A 23,543-nucleotide genomic window follows, 5' to 3' on the forward strand; every position below is an offset into this window, starting at 1 on the left:
AGCAGGCCCCCACCCATTTCCAACTCATGTTCCCCACCACCCCCACCCAACAGCAGTGCAGGGGCACCCTCCACCAGGCCCCCACCCATGTCTCCCACCACCCCCACCCCCAGCAGTGCAGGGGCAGCCTCCACCAGGCCCCCAGCCATGTCTCCCACCACCCCAACCCCCCAGCAGTGCAGGGGCACCCGCCACCAGGCCCCCACCCATGTCCCCTATTACCCCCACTGCCCAGCAGTGCAGGGGCAGCCTCCACCAGGCCCCCACTCCTGTCTCCCAGCACCCCCACCCCCCAACCACCAGGGGCACCCGCCAGCAGGCCCCCACCCATGTCCAACTCATGTTCCCCACCCCCCCCCACCCCCCAGGAGTGCAGGGGCACCCTCCACCAGGCCCCCACCCATGTCTCCCACCAACCCCACCCCCCAGCAGTGCAGGGGCACCCGCCACCAGGCCCCCACCCATGTCCAACTCATGTTCCCCACCCCCCCCACCCCCCAGCACTGTGGGGCATCTGCCAGCAGGCCCCCACCCATGTCTCCACCACCCCCACCCCCCAGCAGTGCAGGCTCACCCTCCACCAGGCCCCCACCCATGTCTCCCACCACCCCCACCCCCCAGCAGTGCAGGGTCACCCGCCACCAGGCCCCCACCCATGTCCAACTCATGTTCACCACCCCCCCACCCCCCAGCACTGTGGGGCACCTGCCAGCAGGCCCCCACCCATGTCTCCCACCCCCCCACACCCCAGCACAGTGGGGCACCTGCCAGCAGGCCCCCACCCATGTCTCCCACCACCCCCACCCCCCAGCAATGTGGGGCACCTGCCAGCAGGCCCCCACCCATGTCTCCCACCACCCCCACCCCCCAGAAGTGCAGGGTCACCCTCCACCAGGCCCCCACCCATGTCTCCCCCCACCCCCACCCCCCAGCAGTGCAGGGTCACCCGCCACTAGGCCCCCACCCATGTCCAACTCATGTTCCCCACCCCCCCACCTCCCAGCACTGTGGGGCACCTGCCAGCAGGCCCCCACCCATGTCTCCCACCACCCCCACCCCCCAGAAGTGCAGGGTCACCCTCCACCAGGCCCCCACCCATGTCTCCCACCACCCCCACCCCCCAGCAGTGCAGGGTCACCCGCCACTAGGCCCCCACCCATGTCCAACTCATGTTCCCCACCCCCCCACCCCCCAGCCACCAGGGGCAGCCTCCACCAGGCCCCCACTCATGTCCCCTATTACCCCCACCCCCCAGCAGTGCAAGGGCAGCCTCCACCAGGCCCCCACTCATGTCTCCCACCACCCCCACCCCCCAGCAGTGCAGGGGCAGCTTCCACCAGGCCCCCACCCATGTCCCCTATTACCCCCACCCCCCAGCAGTGCAGGGGCAGCCTCCACCAGGCCCCCACTCCTGTCTCCCAGCACTCCCACCCCGAGCCACCAGGGGCACCCGCCAGCAGGCCCCCACCCATGTCCAACTCATGTTCCCCACCCCCCACCCCCCAGCAGTGCAAGGGCACCCTCCACCAGGCCCCCACCCATGTCTCACACCCCCCCGCCCCCCAGCAGTGCAGGGGCACCCTTCACCAGGCCCCCACCCATGTCTCCCACCCCTCCACCCCCCAGCAGTGCAGGGGCACCCTCCACCAGGCCCCCACCCATGTCTCCCACCCCCCCACCCCCCAGCAGTGCAGGGGCACCCTCCACCAGGCCCCCACCCATGTCTCCCACCCCCACCCCCCAGCAGTGCAGGGGCACCCTCCACCAGGCCCCCACCCATGTCTCCCACCCCCCCACCCCCCAGCAGTGCAGGGGCACCCTCCACCAGGCCCCCACCCATGTCTCCCACCCCCCCACCCCCCCAGCACTGTGGGGCACCTGCCAGCAGGCCCCCACCCATGTCCACCTTATGTTCCCCACCCCCCCACCCCCCAGCACTGTGGGGCACCTGCCAGCAGGCCCCCACCCATGTCCAACTCATGTTCCCCACCACCCCCACCCCCCAGCACTGTGGGGCACCTGACAGCAGGCCCCCACCCATTTCCAACTCATGTTCCCCACCACCCCCACCCCCCAGCAGTGCAGGGGCACCCTCCACCAGGCCCCCACCCATGTCTCCCACCACCCCCACCCCCCAGCAGTGCAGGGGCAGCCTCCACCAGGCCCCCACCCATGTCTCCCACCATCTCAACCCCCCAGCAGTGCAGGGGCACCCGCCACCAGGCCCCCACCCATGTCCCCTATTACCCCCACTGCCCAGCAGTGCAGGGGCAGCCTCCACCAGGCCCCCACTCCTGTCTCCCAGCACCCCCACCCCCCAACCACCAGGGGCACCCGCCAGCAGGCCCCCACCCATGTCCAACTCATGTTCCCCACCCCCCCACCCCCCAGCAGTGCAGGGGCACCGTACACCAGGCCCCCACCCATGTCCAACTCATGTTCCCCACCCCCCCACCCCCAGCACTGTGGGGCATCTGCTAGCAGGCCCCCACCCATGTCTCCACCACCCCCACCCCCCAGCAGTGCAGGCTCACCCTCCACCAGGCCCCCACCCATGTCTCCCACCACCCCCACCCCCCAGCAGTGCAGGGTCACCCGCCACCAGGCCCCCACCCATGTCCAACTCATGTTCCCCACCCCCCCACCCCCCAGCACTGTGGGGCACCTGCCAGCAGGCCCCCACCCATGTCTCCCACCCCCCCACCCCCCAGCACTGTGGGGCACCTGCCAGCAGGCCCCCACCCATGTCTCCCACCACCCCCACCCCCCAGCACTGTGGGGCACCTCCCAGCAGGCCCCCACCCATGTCTCCCACCACCCCCACCCCCCAGCACTGTGGGGCACCTCCCAGCAGGCCCCCACCCATGTCTCCCACCACCCCCACCCCCCAGCCACCAGGGGCAGCCTCCACCAGGCCCCCACTCATGTCCCCTATTACCCCCACCCCCCAGCAGTGCAAGGGCAGCCTCCACCAGGCCCCCACTCATGTCTCCCACCACCCCCACCCCCCAGCAGTACAGGGACAGCCTCCACCAGGCCCCCACCCATGTCCCCTATTACCCCCACCCCCCAGCAGTGCAGGGGTAGCCTCCACCAGGCCCCCACTCCTGTCTCCCAGCACCCCCACCCCCCAGCCACCAGGGGCACCCGCCAGCAGGCCCGAACCCATGTCCAACTCATGTTCCCCTGCACCCCCACCCCCCAGCACTGTGGGGCACCTGCCAGCAGGCCCCCACCCATGTCTCCCACCACCCCCACCCCCCAGCCACCAGGGGCAGCCTCCACCAGGCCCCCACTCATGTCCCCTATTACCCCCACCCCCCAGCAGTGCAAGGGCAGCCTCCACCAGGCCCCCACTCATGTCTCCCACCACCCCCACCCCCCAGCAGTGCAGGGGCAGCCTCCACCAGCCCCCACCCATGTCCCCTATTACCCCCACCCCCCAGCAGTGCAGGGACAGCCTCCACCAGGCCCCCACTCCTGTCTCCCAGCACCCCCACCTCCCAGCCACCAGGGGCACCCGCCAGCAGGCCCCCACCCATGTCCAACTCATGTTCCCCTGCACCCCCACCCCCCAGCACTGTGGGGCACCTGCCAGCAGGCCCCCACCCATGTCTCCCACCACCCCCACTCCCCAGCACTGTGGGGCACCTGCCAGCAGGCCCCCACCCATGTCTCCCACCCCCCCACCCCCCAGCAGTGCAGGGGCACCCTCAACCAGGCCCCCACGCATGTCTCCCACGCCCCCCACCCCCCAGCAGTGCAGGGGCACCCTCCACCAGGCCCCCACCCATGTCTCCCACCCCCCCACCCCCAAGCAGTGCAGGGGCACCCTCCACCAGGCCCCCACCCATGTCTCCCTCCTCCCCACCCCCCAGCAGTGCAGGGGCACCCTCCACCAGGCCCCCACCCATGTCATCCACCCCCCCACCCCCAGCAGTGCAGGGGCACCCTCCACCAGGCCCCCACCCATGTCTCCCACCCATGTCTCCCACTCCCCCCACCCCTCAGCACTGTGGGGCACCTGCCAGCAGGCCCCCACCCATGTCTCCCACCACCCCCACCCCCCAGCCACCAGGGGCAGCCTCCACCAGGCCCCCACTCATGTCCCCTATTACCCCCACCCCCCAGCAGTGCAAGAGCAGCCTCCACCAGGCCCCCACTCATGTCTCCCACCACCCCCACCCCCCAGCAGTGCAGGGGCAGCCTCCACCAGCCCCCACCCATGTCCCCTATTACCCCCACCACCAAGCAGTGCAGGGGCAGCCTCCACCAGGCCCCCACTCCTGTCTCCCAGCACCCCCACCCCCCAGCCACCAGGGGCACCCGCCAGAAGGCCCCCACCCATGTCCAACTCATGTCTCCCACCACCCCCACCCCCCAGCACTGTGGGGCACCTGCCAGCAGGCCCCCACCCATGTCTCCCACCCCCCCACCCCCCAGCCACCAGGTGCACCCTCCACCAGGCCCCCACCCATGTCTCCCATCCCCCCACCCCCCGGCAGTGCAGGGGCACCCTCCACCAGGCCCCCACGCATGTCTCCCACCCCCCCCACCCCCAAGCCGTGCAGGGGCACCCTCCATCAGGCCCCCACCCATGTCTCCCACCCCCCACCCCCCAGCAGTGCAGGGGCACCCTCCACCAGGCCCCCACCCATGTCTCCCACCCCCCTGACCCCCCAGCAGTGCAGGGGCACCCTCCACCAGGCCCCCACCCATGTCTCAAACCCCCCCACCCCCAGCACTGTGGGGAACCTGCCAGCAGGCCCCCACCCATGTCCAACTCATGTTCCCCACCCCCCCCCCCCACCCCCCAGCACTGTGGGGCACCTGCCAGCAGGCCCCACCCATGTCCAACTCATGTTCCCCACCACCCCCACCCCCCAGCACTGTGGGGCACCTGCCAGCAGGCCCCCACCCATGTCCAACTCATGTTCCCCACCACCCCCACCCCCCAGCACTGTGGGGCACCTGCCAGCAGGCCCCCGCCCATGTCCAACTCATGTTCCCCACCACCCCAACCCCCCAGCAGTGCAGGGGCACCCTCCACCAGGCCCCCACCCATGTCTCCCACCACCCCCACCCCACAGCAGTGCAGGGGCACCCTCCACCAGGCCCCCACTCATGTCTCCCACCACCCCCACCCCCCAGCAGTGCAGGGGCAGCCTCCACCAGCCCCCACCCATGTCCCCTATTACCCCACCCCCCAGCAGTGCAGGGGCAGCCTCCACCAGGCCCCCACCCATGTCTCCCACCCCCCACCCCCCAGCAGTGCAGTGGCACCCTCCACCAGGCCCCCACGCATGTCTCCCATCCCCCCCACCCCCCAGCAGTGCAGGGGCACCCTCCACCAGGCCCCCACCCATGTCTCCCACCCCCCACCCCCCAGCAGTGCAGGGGTACCCTCCACCAGGCCCCCACCCATGTCTCCCACCCCCCCACCCCCCAGCAGTGCAGGGGCACCCTCCACCAGGCCCCCACCCATGTCTCCCACCCCCCCACCCCCAGCAGTGCAGGGGCACCCTCCACCAGGCCCCCACCCATGTCTCCCACCCCCCCACCTCCCAGCACTGTGGGGCACCTGCCAGCAGGCCCCCACCCATGTCCAACTCATGTTCCCCACCCCCCAGCACTGTGGGGCACCTGCCAGCAGGCCCCCACCCATGTCCAACTCATGTTCCCCACCACCCACCCCCAACACCCAGCACTGTGGGGCACCTGCCAGCAGGCCCCCACCCATGTCCAACTCATGTTCCCCACCACCCCCACCCCCTAGCACTGTGGGGCACCTGCCAGCAGGCCCCCACCCATGTCCAACTCATGTTCCCCAGCACCCCAACCCCCCAGCAGTGCAGGGGCACCCTCCACCAGGCCCCCACCCATGTCTCCCACCACCCCCACCCCCCAGCAGTGCAGGGGCACCCTCCACCAGGCCCCCACTCATGTCTCCCACCACCCCCACCCCCCAGCAGTGCAGGGGCAGCCTCCACCAGCCCCCACCCATGTCCCCTATTACCCCCACCCCCAGCAGTGCAGAGGCAGCCTCCACCAGGCCCCCACTCCTGTCTCCCAGCACCCCCACCCCCCAGCCACCAGGGGCACCCGCCAGCAGGCCCCCACCCATGTCCAACTCATGTTCCCCTGCACCCCCACCCCCCAGCACTGTGGGTCACCTGCCAGCAGGCCCCCACCCATGTCTCCCACCACCCCCACCCCCCAGCACTGTGGGGCACCTGCCAGCAGGCCCCCACCCATGTCTCCCACCCCCCCACCCCCCAGCCACCAGGTGCACCCTCCACCAGGCCCCCACCCATGTCTCCCACCCCCCACCCCCCAGCAGTGCAGGGGCACCCTCCACCAGGCCCCCACGCATGTCTCCCACCCCCCCCAAACCCCCAGCAGTGCAGGGGCACCCTCCACCAGGCCCCCACCCATGTCTCCCACCCCCCCAACCCCCAGCAGTGCAGGGGCACCCTCCACCAGGTCCCACCCATGTCTCCCACCCCCCCACCCCCCAGCAGTGCAGGGGCACCCTCCAGCAGGCCCTCACCCATGTCTCCCACCCCCCACCCCCCAGCAGTGCAGGGGCACCCTCCACCAGGCCCCCACCCAAGTCTCCCATCCCCCCACCCCCCAGCACTGTGGGGCACCTGCCAGCAGGCCCCCACCCATGTCTCCCACCACCCCCACCCCCCAGCCACCAGGGGCAGCCTCCACCAGGCCCCCACTCATGTCCCCTATTACCCGCACCCCCCAGCAGTGCAAGGGCAGCCTCCACCAGGCCCCCACTCATGTCTCCCACCACCCCCACCCCCCAGCAGTGCAGGGGCAGCCTCCACCAGCCCCCACCCATGTCCCCTATTGCCCCCACCCCCCAGCAGTGCAGGGGCAGCCTCCACCAGGCCCCCACTCCTGTCTCCCAGCACCCCCACCCCCAGCCACCAGGGGCACCCGCCAGCAGGCCCCCACCCATGTCGAACTCATGTCCCCTGCACCCCCAACCCCCAGCACTGTGGGGCACCCGCCAGCAGGCCCCCACCCATGTCTCCCACCACCCCCACCCCCCAGCACTGTGGGGCACCTGCCAGCAGGCCCCCACCCATGTCTCCCACCCCCACACCCCCAGCCACCAGGTGCACCCTCCACCAGGCCCCCACCCATGTCTCCCACCCACCCATCCCCCCAGCAGTGCAGGGGGACCCTCCACCAGGCCCCCACGCATGTCTCCCACCCTCCCCACCCCCCAGCAGTGCAGAGGCACCCTCCACCAGGCCCCCACCCATGTCCCCCACCCCCCCATCCCCCAGCAGTGCAGGGGCACCCTCCACCAGGCCCCCACCCATGTCTCCCACACCCCCACCCCCCAGCAGTGCAGGGGCACCCTCCACCAGGCCCCCACCCATGTCTCCCACCCCCCACCCCCCAGCAGTGCAGGGGCACCCTCCACCAGGCCCCCACCCATGTCTCCCACCCCCCCACCCCCAGCACTGTGGGGCACCTGCCAGCAGGCCCCCACCCATGTCCAACTCATGTTCCCCACACCCCCCACCCCCCAGCACTGTGGGGCACCTGCCAGCAGGCCCCCACCCATGTCCAACTCATGTTCCCCACCACCCCAACCCCCCAGCAGTGCAGGGGCACCCTCCACCAGGCCCCCACCCATGTCTCCCACCACCCCCACCCCCCCAGCAGTGCAGGGGCAGCCTCCACCAGGCCCCCACTCCTGTCTCCCAGCACCCCCACCCCCCAGCCACCAGGGGCACCCGCCAGAAGGCCCCCACCCATGTCCAACTCATGTTCCCCTGCACCACCACCCCCCAGCACTGTGGGGCAGCTGCCAGCAGGCCCCCACCCATGTCCAACTCATGTTCCCCAGCCAACATGTCATCACAATCTAGATCCCTGGTCCCTATGGTCAGCCTCCAAATGCAAAACACCCACCCGAGTATTGCATCCACCCACTCATAATTGGCAATTACATGACAGAACACCAATTGCAAGTTCCGAAACAAACACATTTCCCTCACATACACCCAATGGGTGTCAGTGAATCCCAAAACCCATATCATGAAATGCATGAAACCAATGAGATACCACACATTGAAGTTCACTAAAAAAATATGTATTAAAGGAAACATAAATAGAATCAAAAATAAAGAAACAGAAATGTGAAAGGTACAAAAATGAAAAGAAGCATGTCCGTGAAAAAAAGCAAAACCAAAAATCAAATTCCAAAGTAATGTTGTCCAAAGTCACTGTCCACAAAACAAAATCCAATGGGAAATAAAAAAGAAAGCCATTGCTCCATGGTTGAAATGTGAAAGAAAAATACAATCCAACAGTGAACTATGTACATGGGAACAAGCCAGGGTCCATTATCCCAACAAAAGAAAGGAAACCTATCTAACTACACTAACTAATAAAATAAACTATATACAAAAATGTGGCCAATGTCCGAAAGGTCCAAAATAAATCCCAAAAAAATGAAATCTAACACTACCTACATAACGATGTACAAGGGCAGCGGGCTAGGTTGACGGCACACTTGTGGATGTCCCGGGCCAGGGCATCATCGAACTCCTGCTCAATGTCCCGGAGGCGGTCCTCCTCCATGGCCCCGAGGGTCCGCAGGGCCGTCGACGTGTCCACCTCCAAACCCCTGCGGATTGCCTCGAGGCACTCGGCCCGCCTCAGGGCCCTCCGCATGGAGTTCTCCGCCCTGACCATTGTGAGCCGTGCCTCTTCCGCCCGCTGCCGCTCCGCATCTATGGCGTGGCCCAACCGCTGCCACACGGAAGACACTCTTTGTCCTGGGTCCTCCTGCCCTCTGGCCGATGCCTGCCCCTCCGATGTTGAAGGCCCCGAGGCTTCATGGCTCCCACCACGTTGCTGCTGCTGCTGTGCCTCTGCCCGTGCACTGCCTCCTGCTGCCTGCACATCCTCCGCCGGCTGGGGTGCAGTCGTTGATGTGGCCACCCCTGCTGGACGTCCGACTCCCGACTGTGGCAGGGATGCCTCCTCCACCAGCCTGGCCGCACCGTCAGAGGCAGCTCCACAGGGCACCCAGGTGACTGATGGGTGGGAAGATGGCACGGAGGACGACTGGCGCGTAGGGGGTTCAGTTGAGGAGGTGGTCGTAGCAAGCCCCATCATACGGAGGAATCCGGCCTGGTTGACCTGTCCCAGCAGGCTGACGTGGTCAACGAGCCATTCGAGATGACGTGCAGTCTCCTCATGAAAAGACTGCAGGTCACCTTGCATGGCCCGTTGACGCAACGCCACACCACTCAGAACAGGCTCAACCCGGACCCGGATAGCCACGTCCGCAGGCAGAGGAAGGCCGGTTGACGTGAGCTCATCCCCTGCCTGAAAACGGGTCTGGACATAGGCATCCCTGCTGGTGCAAGATGATGCAGGGACAGGATCAGGGACAGGATTGCACACAGGCCCCTCCGCGGCAGCCTGTGCTGCCTCCTGTCCCTGGTCCTGCACTGCACCACTAGCACCAGTGGGATCCCCACTTCCAGACCCCGTCTCTGTTGCTTGCACGGCCTCCTCCTCCACCAAACCCCCCACCAACATGGATGACTCTGTGCCATCTTCCCCTGTTGGGCCCTGTGGGGTCCCAGCTGCCCCTTCTGCTGCCGAGGAGTCCAACTCCAACCTCCGCCTCTTGGACCTCCCCCCGGCAGCTGCGGCCTGGGACGCGGCACCGGACTCCTCACTCCCCGACGAGATGACAACATGGGAGGGGAGCCGGGCCTTGCGTCTCCGGCTGGCGGTCGGATCCCCGCCGCTGTGCTCCACAGCACCTTCTCCGCCCTCTTCATCAGTTGATGCTGCAGACAGGGAGAAATAAAACACAGGCATCAGGGCACTGTACAATGGACACATACACACATGACAGTTGTACATGAGTGGCATTGGCAAACCTCAGACATGTCATCACAATCCCCAACACACATGTCATTTCAACTCGCTCACATGAGCCATACCACAGCCATATCGCAACTGCCAGCACCATCCATACACATACAACAGCATGAGCAGTCAAAGGTGAGCCAGACATCACATGCAACACAGGAAGTGCACCACACATGTACACACACCACCACACTTGCATGCATGTGTACACCTCTGCCAAGTGTCGCAGTGTTCAGATGGGCATCCATGTCACATCTGCCGATCAGGCTTCCACATACCGCTGTCACATGCATCCATGTTGCATCACTGTTGCACCCTTGTCAAACACACACACATGCACATGTACACAGTGCTGATACATGCAGCTGAAAACAACATACATGCGTGACATCACAGACATGTCTACTTACATACACATTCATCCAAACATGTGTGCCCACACAACTGCATTTGGCATGCAAGCCTACACACACAAGCACCATCCATGTCTCACACATTCCAGCCCTCGCATGTGTTAGCCCCACGGCCCTGTACACCCCCACCCATACTCGACCCCATACAAACAGATGTGCAACCTGCACACTACTGAAAAATCACCACACGCACATCTCACAATCAGGATGCAGGTACACTTACCGCTCGACTCCAGACGGGTCTGCCTCTCAAGGACCTGGACGTGGAGCGCTGGGGATATGCGTTCCAGGACCCTCATCTGTTCTTCCGACAAGTGGCCCCGGCGCCCTTTGGCATCCGCTGCCTTCAAGAGGCGCCGGTCCTTGTTCAGGGTCCTGGACCTGAAGTCCTCCCAGCGCTTCTTGACATGTTGTAAGTCGTGGACTGCCACCCCCTCCGCGTTGATGGCAGTCACGATGTCAGTCCAGATCCGAGTCCGTCCTTCCTTGTCGGCGCGGGAACTTCTGAAGAGGGCATCATACTGCCCCAGGACTTGCTCCACCAGGACACCAACTTCGGTGGCACTGAAGCTGGTGCCCCTCTGCCTCTCTGGCCGGGGGTTGTCAGTGGTCTCAGATGGTGTTTGCCCCGACATGACAACCCCAGAGGCAGGAGTGGGTGGGCAACTGGGTCCTGGGGCTGGGCTGTGGAGCGATGGAATCCCAGTCGGGAGTCTTCGGTTCCAGCAGGGGTGGTCACAGCAACAGCACCCCTGGCTGATGTGCAGGCAGCAAATGGCAGGGCACGTGGGCAGCAGGCAGTCAGGCAGCAGCAGATGGCAGGTGGGAGCGTGCTCGGGGCTCTGGGGGGCAGTAGTTCGGCCTTCTGTGCAGGATTGTGGTGTTCCGTGTGCTTACGCGTGGCCAGCTTGATACGGAGTGATTTGGCACGTGAAAAATCTGCATGTCAGCGTGTAATTCGAGGAAAGGCCCTTAGCGCGTAAGCGCGTCTGCACGCATACGCATTTTCATTGGACAGAAGGCCCCTCAAGCAAGCGCCCCTGTGACGTGATGCGTACAGGCGTGCATGGGCATTTCAGCGCACGTGAAAAACTGCACGTCCGCGTGTAATTCGAGGAAAGGCCCTTAGCGCGTATGCACGGCAGCACGCATATGCGATATCATTGGACCAAAGGCCCTTATCGCGTGAGCGCGTCTGTGACGTGACGCGCGTGGGTGTTTCCCTCATTACACGTGATGACAGAGCACACGTGGATTTCCACCAATCGCGTGTGAAAGTTCCCGCGCACCCCGAAACACACGTACCCAGGCCAATCGCGTGTACGCTCACTTCCCTTTGATTACACGTGATGACGTACAGTTTTACCACGTATCCGAATACGGGAAACCCGCGCACGGCAAAAGACGTGCACAGGCGTCAACGCGTCCGCCACACGAAGGCAGGCGGAAGCGTCCCCACGCACAGCATAAAAGTGCACGCAAATAACAAACGCGTATATACAGCTACGATGAATGCCCCATTTGTCGCAGCACTGATCGTGGGACACCACAGGAGGAGGAGAATAGCCAGGGAACGCATTTTCGCGGACAAGCCTTTTTGGGATGCCTGACGACCAGGTCTACGGCAGGTATAGGTTTCCACCCCATATCATCCTAGACCTGGTCAGGGAGTGGGAAGATGACCTTACATCCCCCACCCTTTGCTCCCAAGCATTGAGCCCCTTGGAGAAGCTGCTCAATGTCCTGCATTTTTTGGCCACTGGGTCATTTCAGCGGACCACTGCCATAGTGGGGGGGTCTCACAGGCCACGCAGTCACGCTGCCTACACCAGGTACTGGCAATCATGACAGCGCGCCCCTCAGTCCGCAGGCACATATACATGCCCAGAACACCCGCAGAAAGGCAGGCCGTTGTCCTGGATTTTTTCAGGGTGGCACACTTCCCCAAAGTGCTTGGTGCCATAGATTGCACCCATGTGGCCCTACGTCCACCTAGGGCCACTGAGCACATCTACCGAAACCGCAAGCACTGGCATTCCATCAATGTACAGGTGGTATGCGATGCAAAGGGAATCATCACCTCTGTCTATGCAAACTACCCTGGCTCCACCCATGACAGTTTCATATACAGAATGTCCGCCCTGAGCCGGGCCCTGGAAGCTGGGCAGCATGGCGACACATGTCTCTTAGGTCAGTACAAATGCCCTTGCACATGCATGCAAGTCACACACAGACAAATATCCAAACCCTAATAATCTCAACTATTATCACCTCCCCAGGGGACAGTGCCTACCCTCTAAGCAACCACATGATGACGCCAATCAGGAACCCCACCACACCACCCCAGGTAAGATACAACGCCGCCCATATTGCAACCAGGGGCATAGTGGAGCGCACATTCGGAGTGCTCAAGTAACGTTTCCGCTCCCTTGACCGCTCTGGTGGGCAACTACTCTATGCACCACCAGTAGTGTGCAGGATCATTGTGGCAGCATGTGTCCTGCACAATGTTGCAACACGGCAGGGCGTCCCGGTGGACATGGTGGTGGCCCCACATCCCCAACCACAGGCACAGGCGCTGCCCATGGGAGGGGACAGGGCACGTGGCGAGGAATCCCGGACCCAGCTTGTGGCCACATTTTTCACCTAAACTCCCACCCCTGCGGAGTGCACACAGGCCTGGCACATACCAGGTGACAATCGATGATGACAAAGAGACAGTCAACTGTCACAACCCTACCACCCTGAGATAGTTGCCATGGTAGTGCCACATCGTCTGCATCCCTAGCTACTTAAACACAAGCTATCCTGTGTGACCAAAAGGCACACATATGACATATGACATGATATGGCCTATACACAAGTATTTCAAGGCGCGATGAGGCAGGGAGGGGGGAACAAGTGAAGACAGACAACGGTACTACTACGCCAGGTGTCATTGAGATTGTGCAAGTGCAGGGGTAGGGGGAACGGAAAGTGCAAGGGGAAGGGGGGGGGAGTGCAGTACAGGGGAAGTAGCCCAAAAAAAAATACATAGGTCGGCTGGTGGCAACTGCAAAGGTAAGTGCAGACAAGTGCTGGGAAGGGTGGGCTGTAGGGATAGAGAGACAGTACCGCAGTGCAGGGGTTGCCAGGGAGGCAGTGCAAGTGGAGAGTGGCTGGGCCAGGGACCGAGGTCGGTGAGAGTGGCCCAGTTGCAGCTCCAGTACAGTTCCAGTGAAGAATTCTGCAAGGGAGAGGCAGAGAGAAAGCAGAAGCAAAGAGGAAGGTCTTGAGGTGCTTCCAGAACTGGAGATGGTTCCCCTCAAGTTCAAGTGAGGCAGGAAGTCTGTTCCAGAGGGAGGGCCCTTCCGCGGAGAGAGATCTACCCCCAGCTAGTTGCTCTGAGAAGCGGATGACCCTGTCATGCAAGGTGTGCATCACACACACCTGCAAAACAGGTCATGGCCATCACTGTCATGTCACTCATACCCTCCCAAACCACAACATGACATGGCAAGCAATACCCATACACCAACACAGTAACGATAAGGTACACATTGCCATGTCCTAAATGTACAGTGGCATCAGACAATGATGCCTGACCCGGAATCAGATGAAATGACAGACCAACAAAATCTCCCACCCAAAATAAGTCATTTCCAAATGCATTAAAGAGTCGTAGACGTAACATAACAATGAATGTCTGTCTACATGCACATTGTGCATTGCAAAATCAACACTGCAGCTCATGTGTGCAGTGTCCTACTCCTGCAACACACTGCTCAGCGCACAGCACAGTGAACAGCCATTGTGTGTGATGCACACCCTGAGCATCACATCTAAGTGACAGACCACATCAAACAGCAAATTAGGCATGTACAGGATCCATAATTGGTCACAGAACATGTGCTGCAGGGACACAGTGGGCACCAGAAGGCAAACAGTGTACATGTGGATATGCAAGGGTGGGAGTACATGTAGTGCATCAGAGTGCAAGTGTGTGGTTCTGCAAGGACATGCACTCCACATATGCATGTGCACTCAAGTGACCATTAGTGTTCTCTACACATCACATGTGAACATTCACCATGTGTACACCCCAGCATGTCAAACCACAACTATCCCCTCGCACCTGAAAGGAAAACACAACACATGAACAGGCATTGATCAGCAGAACACAACATGTACATAGGATACCACCATTACAATGTCAGAGTTCCCATCACACTGCAGGGCAAGGCAACTATCAACAACAACCCCCCCCCCTCCCTCACAAATGACCATGACCCACTGAACAACTGCACCTGGGTCATGGAGCCTTCAAACCTCAATTCCACCTGGCCACAGGATCACCTTTACCCTTCGTCACCATCTCCCACCTTGTGTGTAAAAAGGTGCCTGCACCCTCATAATCAATGTCCAAAATCACAAAATCCAAGCCAGAAAAACGAACCAGAACAGCCCCCAGTAGATGACTTGACGTAGCAGTACCTCACAAAGGCCAAGTACTACCACAATGATGCAACAACCAAGGTAGCAGAGCAAAACAATGTCACGACAGGATGTGAAACATGTGTGGTACATGACATAGGATGATGCACCATGAACGGATGTGTACTGTCACAGGTCCCCTGTACAGGCGCGGGAGTGTCACGAAACAACCACCCACACCATGTCCCGGGTGCCTGCAAGGTCAAACTCACACAGGCCCCTGAGACCCTGGTGGGGAAGGAGGTTCAGGGATATGCAGTCGGGACAGGTGTTGACACACTGGATGACTGGAATGAGTGGCAGGAGAGGGGAGGAGGAATGACACATGAAACTAGGGAATGCACGAAAATGTACTACCTGCATGAACACATACACAATCCAAACAAACTTGGACATCATTGTCATGGCCTTCTGTAGTCCAGGCTCAGGAGTGGTACGAACCAACCACCCCCTCTAGGGTTTTGGCGCCTGCAAGTTCGGGGCTTACACAGGCATCCGCAACCCCAGCGGGGAAAGAGGGTCAGGGAACGTTGCTTGGATAGGTACGGGAAGCAGGAACACCGGGTAGAGGGTACAGGGTTCAAAATTGCATAGGATTCCGGGTGATTAGGGGGAAAAAAACATACCAAATTGAATCACACATACATCCATGCATTAGTGCACCCCCCCAGCAAGCCTATGCAGAGCAGTTCGAAAGAAAAACAACAAGACACTTAGCTCTGGTTTTGAGTGCTGGCCTCCTGCCTGCGCACTCTCAGGTCCGGTTACAGGAGCACTGAAATGCTGCAAAGAGAGCCACAGTCAACAACCTGTATGTGCCAATTACACAAAAACACAACACCAAACATGCCCCATAGCAACGAACTACTCTACAAACAGACAATCTGGTGTCGATGCTTCGTACCCATATATAACATCACCCCTGTGACGGGTCATACACAGTCAATGCAGGATGTCAGCCGCTGGTGGGTGCGTGGCAAATGGAACACCAATGTGTCACAATTCACACAACATGCAATGTTCCCTGGGTAAGCAGACAGACCCATATGGCAAGCCATGACTTCAGAGCAAGTTGCGTACCACCATGACCGAAACAAAGTTGGCAGTGCATTTATCACAAAGTACATGGAAAAGGCATGCACTGCACCTGAGTATGTCCCTTGCTGTATGTCCCTGTGAGCTGCCCCTTTCCATGTCTCGGAAGGCTACATGGTTGATACAAGTGCCTCAATGGACCTTGGTGTACTGGAGGGTATGTGCCACTGCCCCTGCATGTGTCCCAGACAACCCTACTATCAACAGCCATCAGTCCACCAACACATCTGAGCTGCATTGTGTGCTCCAACACCAATATTCGTCTAAGCTCACCCTCAGTGCTTTGACTAAGCCTGCATGTGCAACTCGCCTGGTGCAAGCTTTGCTGTGTCGTGGCTCCCCTGTGCTGCTCACCTTGCCTGGAGTTCCTTGGAACATGTCAGCAGTTCTAGGATGTGGGTCTGCAATCCCTGTGCCTCTGCTTGTGCACACATGTGCATGTGGGCACCAACAAACGGGTCCAGAATTCCATCGTCCAATGGGCCATGTCTGCTGGCAAAGGTGCTCTGGAGGCACATCCCCCTGCAGAAAGGGCATGAAACACATGATTAATGCTTCAAAGTCATCTGTGTGTGTCTCATCAGGCATCTCATTACTTGACGATGTCAGAGAGTCACATCACAAATCACACCATCAGTCCGTCTTTCACATCCAAAGTGTGGAACACTATCTACAGCATGAATTGCAACAAGCATGTGTACAGGAAAGATATGAAACATACTACACAATGCATAGCAATCAATGTACACCTTAATCATGACACACCCCATCTAGCAAAAGCTGAACAGTGCACAATAACACCAAAATCATCCCCACTAGGGGTGTTAATACAAGTCACACAGCACCAGACATGCCACAGATATGACAGTCCAAAGCCCTTGTGTAATATTCTGTAACACCAAACCATCCTTGCGAGCCCATGGATAAGGGAGGCAGGAGTGGCATATGTGAGTCAAGGACCCCAAGCAGCAAACACATACACAAGACAAGCCTGAAGGGCCCAGCTGGAACAGACAGTCGATGCCTTCAAAAGCCACAAAGCATCGCACCGTCACATGAAAGCACAATAGACTAGCAATTTTAAACTAAAACAACTATTAACTAATTACACTAACAATGGAAAACCTACATTACCTAATTAAACTAACTATCAAACAGAAACTTAACTAACTAAACTAAAAGAAAAATCAAAAATGGCCACATACGACCCGGGGGGGAGGGGAGGCACCCAGGAGGGGGGAGGTACAGGGTGCTGCTCAACATCCACATGCGAGGATGCTGAGCCAAAAAAAACCCTCCATGGGCTCAACGCCTGCACAGCCCGACGTATGTGGGAGATAGATGGTTGTCCGAGTCTGGCTCATCCTGTAAAGGAGGACGTGGCACAGTAGCCTGGCCACGCCTAGCCACAGCTTGCCCCTCATCGGCAGCAAGTCTGCCGGACGGGTGAGCCTGGTTCTGTGTGGCGATGTGAAATAGGTCTGCATGCAGAACCTCACGTGATACACGTGCTTCCTCTTGCAAGGTAGCATGTGTAACACGGAGTTCCTCCTGCAAGGCCTGGCTGGACAACCGCTGCACCTCCCAGCAAGCCTGTAGCTCAGCCGAGATGGTACGCTCAAGCTGTGCAAACCTCTCCTCTGCCTGCTGCCTCTGGGACATCATAAGGACACCCAGAGTGGATCTGAGGGAAGCATACTCCTCCCTCAGGGCATCCATGTGCGCCTCTGCGTGAGCAGCAATTGCTTGACGCAGAGACGACATTTCAGCCTGGCGTGCCCTGTCTGAGGAGAAGCACCTGCCTAGCAGGGGGGAGCACAGATCGGGCCACAGGCTCCATGCTCTCAGCGATGTTCTCCATTACTGCCACCTGCCGTTCGGAATTGGCAGTCATGTCTTGCTCCCACTCAGTATACAGCGGTTGGCGCGGCAACCGCGTTGCCGGGCTTGACTCCTGCGGGACCCAAGGACCGGGGGTCCTCGCTGTGTTGGCACCGCCCGCGGCTGCACGACTACATGCCCCCATCGACGTGATGTCCCAGGCACATCAGTGACTGGTGTGGAGGGTGACCCCGCGTCCCGATCCACCACGGGCGGAGGAACCAAGACTGTCTGACCCCTCAGTGCAGGTGTCGCAGACAGAGGAGTGTCCACATCAGAATCACTCACCCCTGACACATGGACTTGATGCTCATCCAACTCAACATGGACGTCAGAGTCGTCATCAAGGCTGGACTCATAGGCAGCCAGAGACAAGATGGACTGCAGCACTTGGGGGTTTTCGTGGCCTACCACCCCATGACCCCCACTAGTGCCGGGTTGATGTGGTGTTACCAACCCTGTGTCTGGCATGACAACACCATCCTCCGCCTCCATTGCGTCATCACCTGAAAAATAGAGAGAAAAAAGGTCACTACACATGTCAAAAGCTCACGACACACACACACACACCAACACCAAACGCATCCGGCAGACATGTGACACACAACATATAACCTGGCATGCATGCTGGGTCTACTTTGAATAGCTTCTGTGATCAGACCTGTTGAAAGGTGGCAGTTTCCATGGAAGTGGGTCTATGCAGTGCAGAAAATGTGTACGCCACTCACTACCTACATGTGCAAGCACTCCATGGTGTGTGCCAGGAAATGTGAAGGCAGTGCAATGTCAAATTCACACATCAAGTGCATTGTGCATTCAATGTGTACGATATCTAGAAGCCAAGCACCCCTCCACCCCAGTACCAAAGCAGGGATGCCTAGCATGGTATCGAAAGGCTGACCATACACCTGTGTATTGACAGGCAGTGTTGACTGGCATCAACAGCTTAATGTGATTCAAATGACAACACTGCAAATGATGCTGGGACAGTAGGCAGGACACATGATGAAAACTCCGGAGGCCGCCCACGTGTGAAGAAGACACAACAAGAGTTGGACAGAGTCATTGGCCATTGAACAGGCTGAGGCCTGTGAGCCACACAGATTGTCAGAGCCTAAACATGTGTGCAACGCAGGACTGAGCCACAGTTGACATGGGAAGGCTGATGAGATGGCAGGCAATGTATGTAACCAAGGATTTATATTACAGTGATCATCCAGTCAAGGACACATAGGGGCATGCGTGCAATGCACATGGAGCATGAATGGGCACTCATGTCCCTGCGGGACATCTGACCCATGCACAGTACAAGTGAGATACCCTGCATCGAGTACTAAGGCTGTACCACACGGCATATGTCTGGCAGATTCTACGCTGGAAGTTAGCATCTACACAGGACACATGAACAAGAAACTACACATTGGCAAGATTGAAGCAGACCAGTGCAAAGGTGGAACTGGGCTGCAGAGTGGCGGAGGAGGGGCAAGGGAGCATGCCTACATGGAGTCCCGCATGCAGGCAGAGGAGACATGCATGACGGAAGCATTGCATTACTTACACATCAGAACCATGTACACGTCACATGTAGCAGCAATCATGCACAACACATCCCACAAGTGAAACACACACATCCTCAACAAACACGCATCAACACTCACTGGACTGCGCATCAAAGTCCAGAATCTCTCCCACTCCTTCGACCAATTCAGGTGGTATGAACTCTGCAACGAGAGCCTCATGCGGAGTGAGATCTTCCTCCTCTGGTGCAGGCCCACCGCCAGTCACCAGAGTCAAGTTGTAATTAGAGGCACGCTTAGCCTTAGTGCTGCGCTTGATGTCATTCCAACGCTTTTTGCACTCTTGCGCCGTGCGCACCTCATGGCCGAATGAACTGACATGTTCCGCAACATGCTTCCAGTGGGTGTCACGTTGGGCAGCCGTAGTCTGACTATTGGCACCCACTAGCATGTCACGGCTGTGGCCCCGCACGTAGTCCACGAGGAAGTCCAGTTCCTGCTAACAGAAAGGCTTCTTCCTCGACGTGCAGGAGGTCATGGCTGTGTGTGGGGTCCCAGCCTGTGCTGCAGGTGCAACCTTCCTCCTCTTGGACTGTGGCGCAGACCCTGGCTGGCTAATGCCGCCCTGACCAGTATGGCCAGTGGGTTCGGTGGATTGAGCCAAGGGAGTGGCAGGTGGAGGGATGACCAAAGGCCTGACTCGTGTCAGTGGCAGCTGGGTGCCCACTAATGGACCCTGCGCAGCAACATCAGCTGTGGCAGGGTCATTGACCGCAACGGTCCTGGTTGGCAGACTCACAACCGGGGTGCTGTTGGGTGCATCTGCCCCTGCACTTGCCAACACCCGGCTGTTCGGGGCGCAGATAACATGACTGCCCCAGGGACACGTGTCTTGGTCTGAGCAGCCCGGCCTGCCCCTATGGTTTCCCCCCTGGCCTGTTGGAGATCTACCAAGGGCTCTTCAAGTGCCAACGGAGCCTGCGCTGGCAGACCCTGAGCCTGGGTGGCGGTGTCCACAGCTGCACCTGCAGCTACCACTACCCTTGGGCCCGTGGCAGTCGATGGAATGGACTTCCGGGTCGAACGGGTGCCAGTGCCAGATGCAAGAGCTGCATCCCCCGGAACCACAGCGGGTGGTGGCATGACTGCACTGACACATGGCAAAACATTGTGCTCAAGTGGTGCAGCCCTGCCTCTTCCCCCTCTGTGGCCGCCCTGGACACCCTGGAGTCCCCCTACTCCCTGGTCACCCCGGCCACGTCCCCGACCACGCCCGCCACGAGGAGGACGCCCAGCTGAGGCGCCACTCTCCTTTGGTGGCCTCCCAACCATGGCACTGATGTAGAAGTGCTGGCACAGATGGAGTGGTGCCAATGGGAGGTGTACACCACAATTGACCTGGGCAATTGGGGTGAAGGGGGTGGGAAGCAAGATGTTAACAGCCCCCCTGCACCTGCAAGGCTGTATGTGACCCCGGTGATGTGGTGACGGGTCACGCAACGCTCAGGCACCTCAAAACTGCAGTAAAACCGTGCACGCAACCCTGCAGCCTACGTGTGTGGATTCAAGCTCCCGCAGTACGCGGTGGCACCCAGTAACACGAATAACGCGTACGCGTGGGACACGCAGGCTACTATGACATCGAAAATGGGTGCGATACACAGGGGCACCCGCAGTGGGAAAAAGAGCGTGTGCGACTCATCGTCTGACTAGCGCGATGCAGAAAAACACGCGTAGCCAATACCCCTGCCAAAAGAAGAGATACGTCCTTGATAGCTGTGAAGTTGTGATGGCGCACGAAACAACAGGAAGCAGCAACACACGTCGGTCTCCACAAAAGGCACGTACAGCGAACTGCTGGGCCCGCTCACCTTTAACCCGTGCTGAGGGAAACGCACGCGCGCGTCACATCACTTACGCGCATGGGCCCTTTCCTCGTATTACACGCGGACGTGTAGTTTTTCACGCGCGCTAATGCGCATGGGCCCTTTCCTCGTATTACACACGGACGTGCAGTTTTTCACGCGCGCTGAACTGCCCATGCACGCCTTTACGCGTCACGTCACAGGGGCGCTTGCGCTTGAGGGGCCTTCTGTCCAACGAAAATGCGTATGCGTGCAGACGCGCTTACGCGCTAAGGGCCTTTCCTCGAATTACACGCTGACGTGCAGATTTTTCACGTGCCAAATCACTCTGTATCAAGCTGGCCACGCGTAAGCACACGGAAGATCACGCTCCTGCCCAGAAGGCCGAACTACTGCCTCCCAGAGCCCCGAGCACACTCCCACCTGCCATCTGCTGCTGCCTGACTGCCTGCTGCCCACGTGCCCTGCCATTTGCTGCCTGCACATCAGCCAGGGGTGCTGTTGCTGTGACCACCCCTGCTGGAACCGAAGACTCCCGACTGGGATTCCATCACTCCACAGCCCAGCCCCAGGACCCAGTTGCCCACCCACTCCTGCCTCTGGGGTTGTCATGTCGGGGCAAACACCATCTGAGACCACTGACAACCCCCGGCCAGAGAGGCAGAGGGGCACCAGCTTCAGTGCCACCGAAGTTGGTGTCCTGGTGGAGCAAGTCCTGGGGCAGTATGATGCCCTCTTCGGAAGTTCTTGCGCCGACAAGGAAGGACAGACTCGGATCTGGACTGACATCGTGACTGCCATCAACGCGAAGGGGGTGGCAGTCCGCGACTTACAACATGTCAAGAAGCGCTGGGAGGACTTCAGGTCCAGGACCCTGAACAAAGCCCGGCGCCTCTTGAAGGCAGCGGATGCCAAAGGGGCGCCGGGGCCACTTGTCGGAAGAACAGATGAGGGTCCTGGAACGCATATCCCCAGCGCTCCACGGCCAGGTCCTTGAGAGGCAGACCCGTCTGGAGTCGAGCGGTAAGTTTACATGCATCCTGATTGTGAGATGTGCGTGTGGTGATTTTTCAGTAGTGTGCAGGTTGCACATCTGTTTGTATGGGGTCGAGTATGGGTGGGGGTGTACAGGGCCGTGGGGCTAACACATGCGAGGGCTGGAATGTGTGAGACATGGATGGTGCTTGTGTGTGTAGGCTTGCATGCCAAATGCAGTTGTGTGGGCACACATGTGTGGATGAATGTGTATGTAAGTAGACATGTCCGTGATGTCACGCATGTATGTTGTTTTCAGCTGCATGTATCAGCACTGTGTACATGTGCATGTGTGTGTATTTGACAAGGGGGCAACAGTGATGCAACAGGGATGCATGTGACAGCGGTATGTGGAAGCCTGATCGGCAGATGTGACATAGATGCCCATCTGATCACTGCGACACTTGGCAGAGGTGTACACATGCATACAAGTGTGGTGGTGTGTGTACATGTGTGGTGCACTTCCTGTGTTGCATGTGATGTCTGGCTCACCTTTGACTGCTCATGCTGTTGTATGTGTATGGATGGTGCTGGCAGTTGCGATATGGCTGTGGTATGGCTCATGTGTGCGAGTTGAAATGACATGTGTGTTGGGGATTGTGATGACATGTCTGAGGTTTGCCAATGCCACTCATGTACAACTGTCATGTGTGTATGTGTCCATTGTACAGTGCCCTGATGCCTGTGTTTTATTTCTCCCTGTCTGCGGCATCAACTAATGAAGAGGGCGGAGACGGTGCTGTGGAGCACAGCGGCGGGGATCCCACCGCCAGCCGGAGACGCAAGGCCCGGCTCCACTCCCATGTTGTCATCTCGTCGGGGAGTGAGGAGTCCGGTGCCGCGTCCCAGGCCGCAGCTGCCGGGGGGAGGTCCAAGAGGCGGAGGTTGGAGTTGGACTCCTCGGCAGCAGAAGGGGCAGCTGGGACCCCACAGGGCCCAACAGGGGAAGATGGCACAGAGTCATCCATGTTGGTGGGGGGTTTGGTGGAGGAGGAGGACGTGCAAGCAACAGAGACGGGGTCTGGAGGTGGGGATCCCACTGGTGCTAGTGGTGCAGTGCAGGACCAGGGACAGGAGGCAGCACAGGCTGCCGCGGAGGTGCCTGTGTGCAATCCTGTCCCTGATCCTGTCCCTGCATCATCTTGCACCAGCAGGGATGCCTACGTCCAGACCCGTTTTCAGGCAGGGGATGAGCTCACGTCAACTGGCCTTCCTCTGCCTGCGGACGTGGCTATCCGGGTCCGAGTTGAGCCTGTTCAGAGTGGTGTGGCGTTGCGTCAACGGGCCATGCAAGGTGACCTGCAGTCTTTTCATGAGGAGACTGCACGTCATCTCGAATG

Source organism: Ambystoma mexicanum, chromosome 5p (assembly GCF_040938575.1).
Source record: "Ambystoma mexicanum isolate Mex_15411 chromosome 5p, UKY_AmexF1_1, whole genome shotgun sequence".
NCBI classification, from domain to species: Eukaryota; Metazoa; Chordata; class Amphibia; order Caudata; family Ambystomatidae; genus Ambystoma; species Ambystoma mexicanum.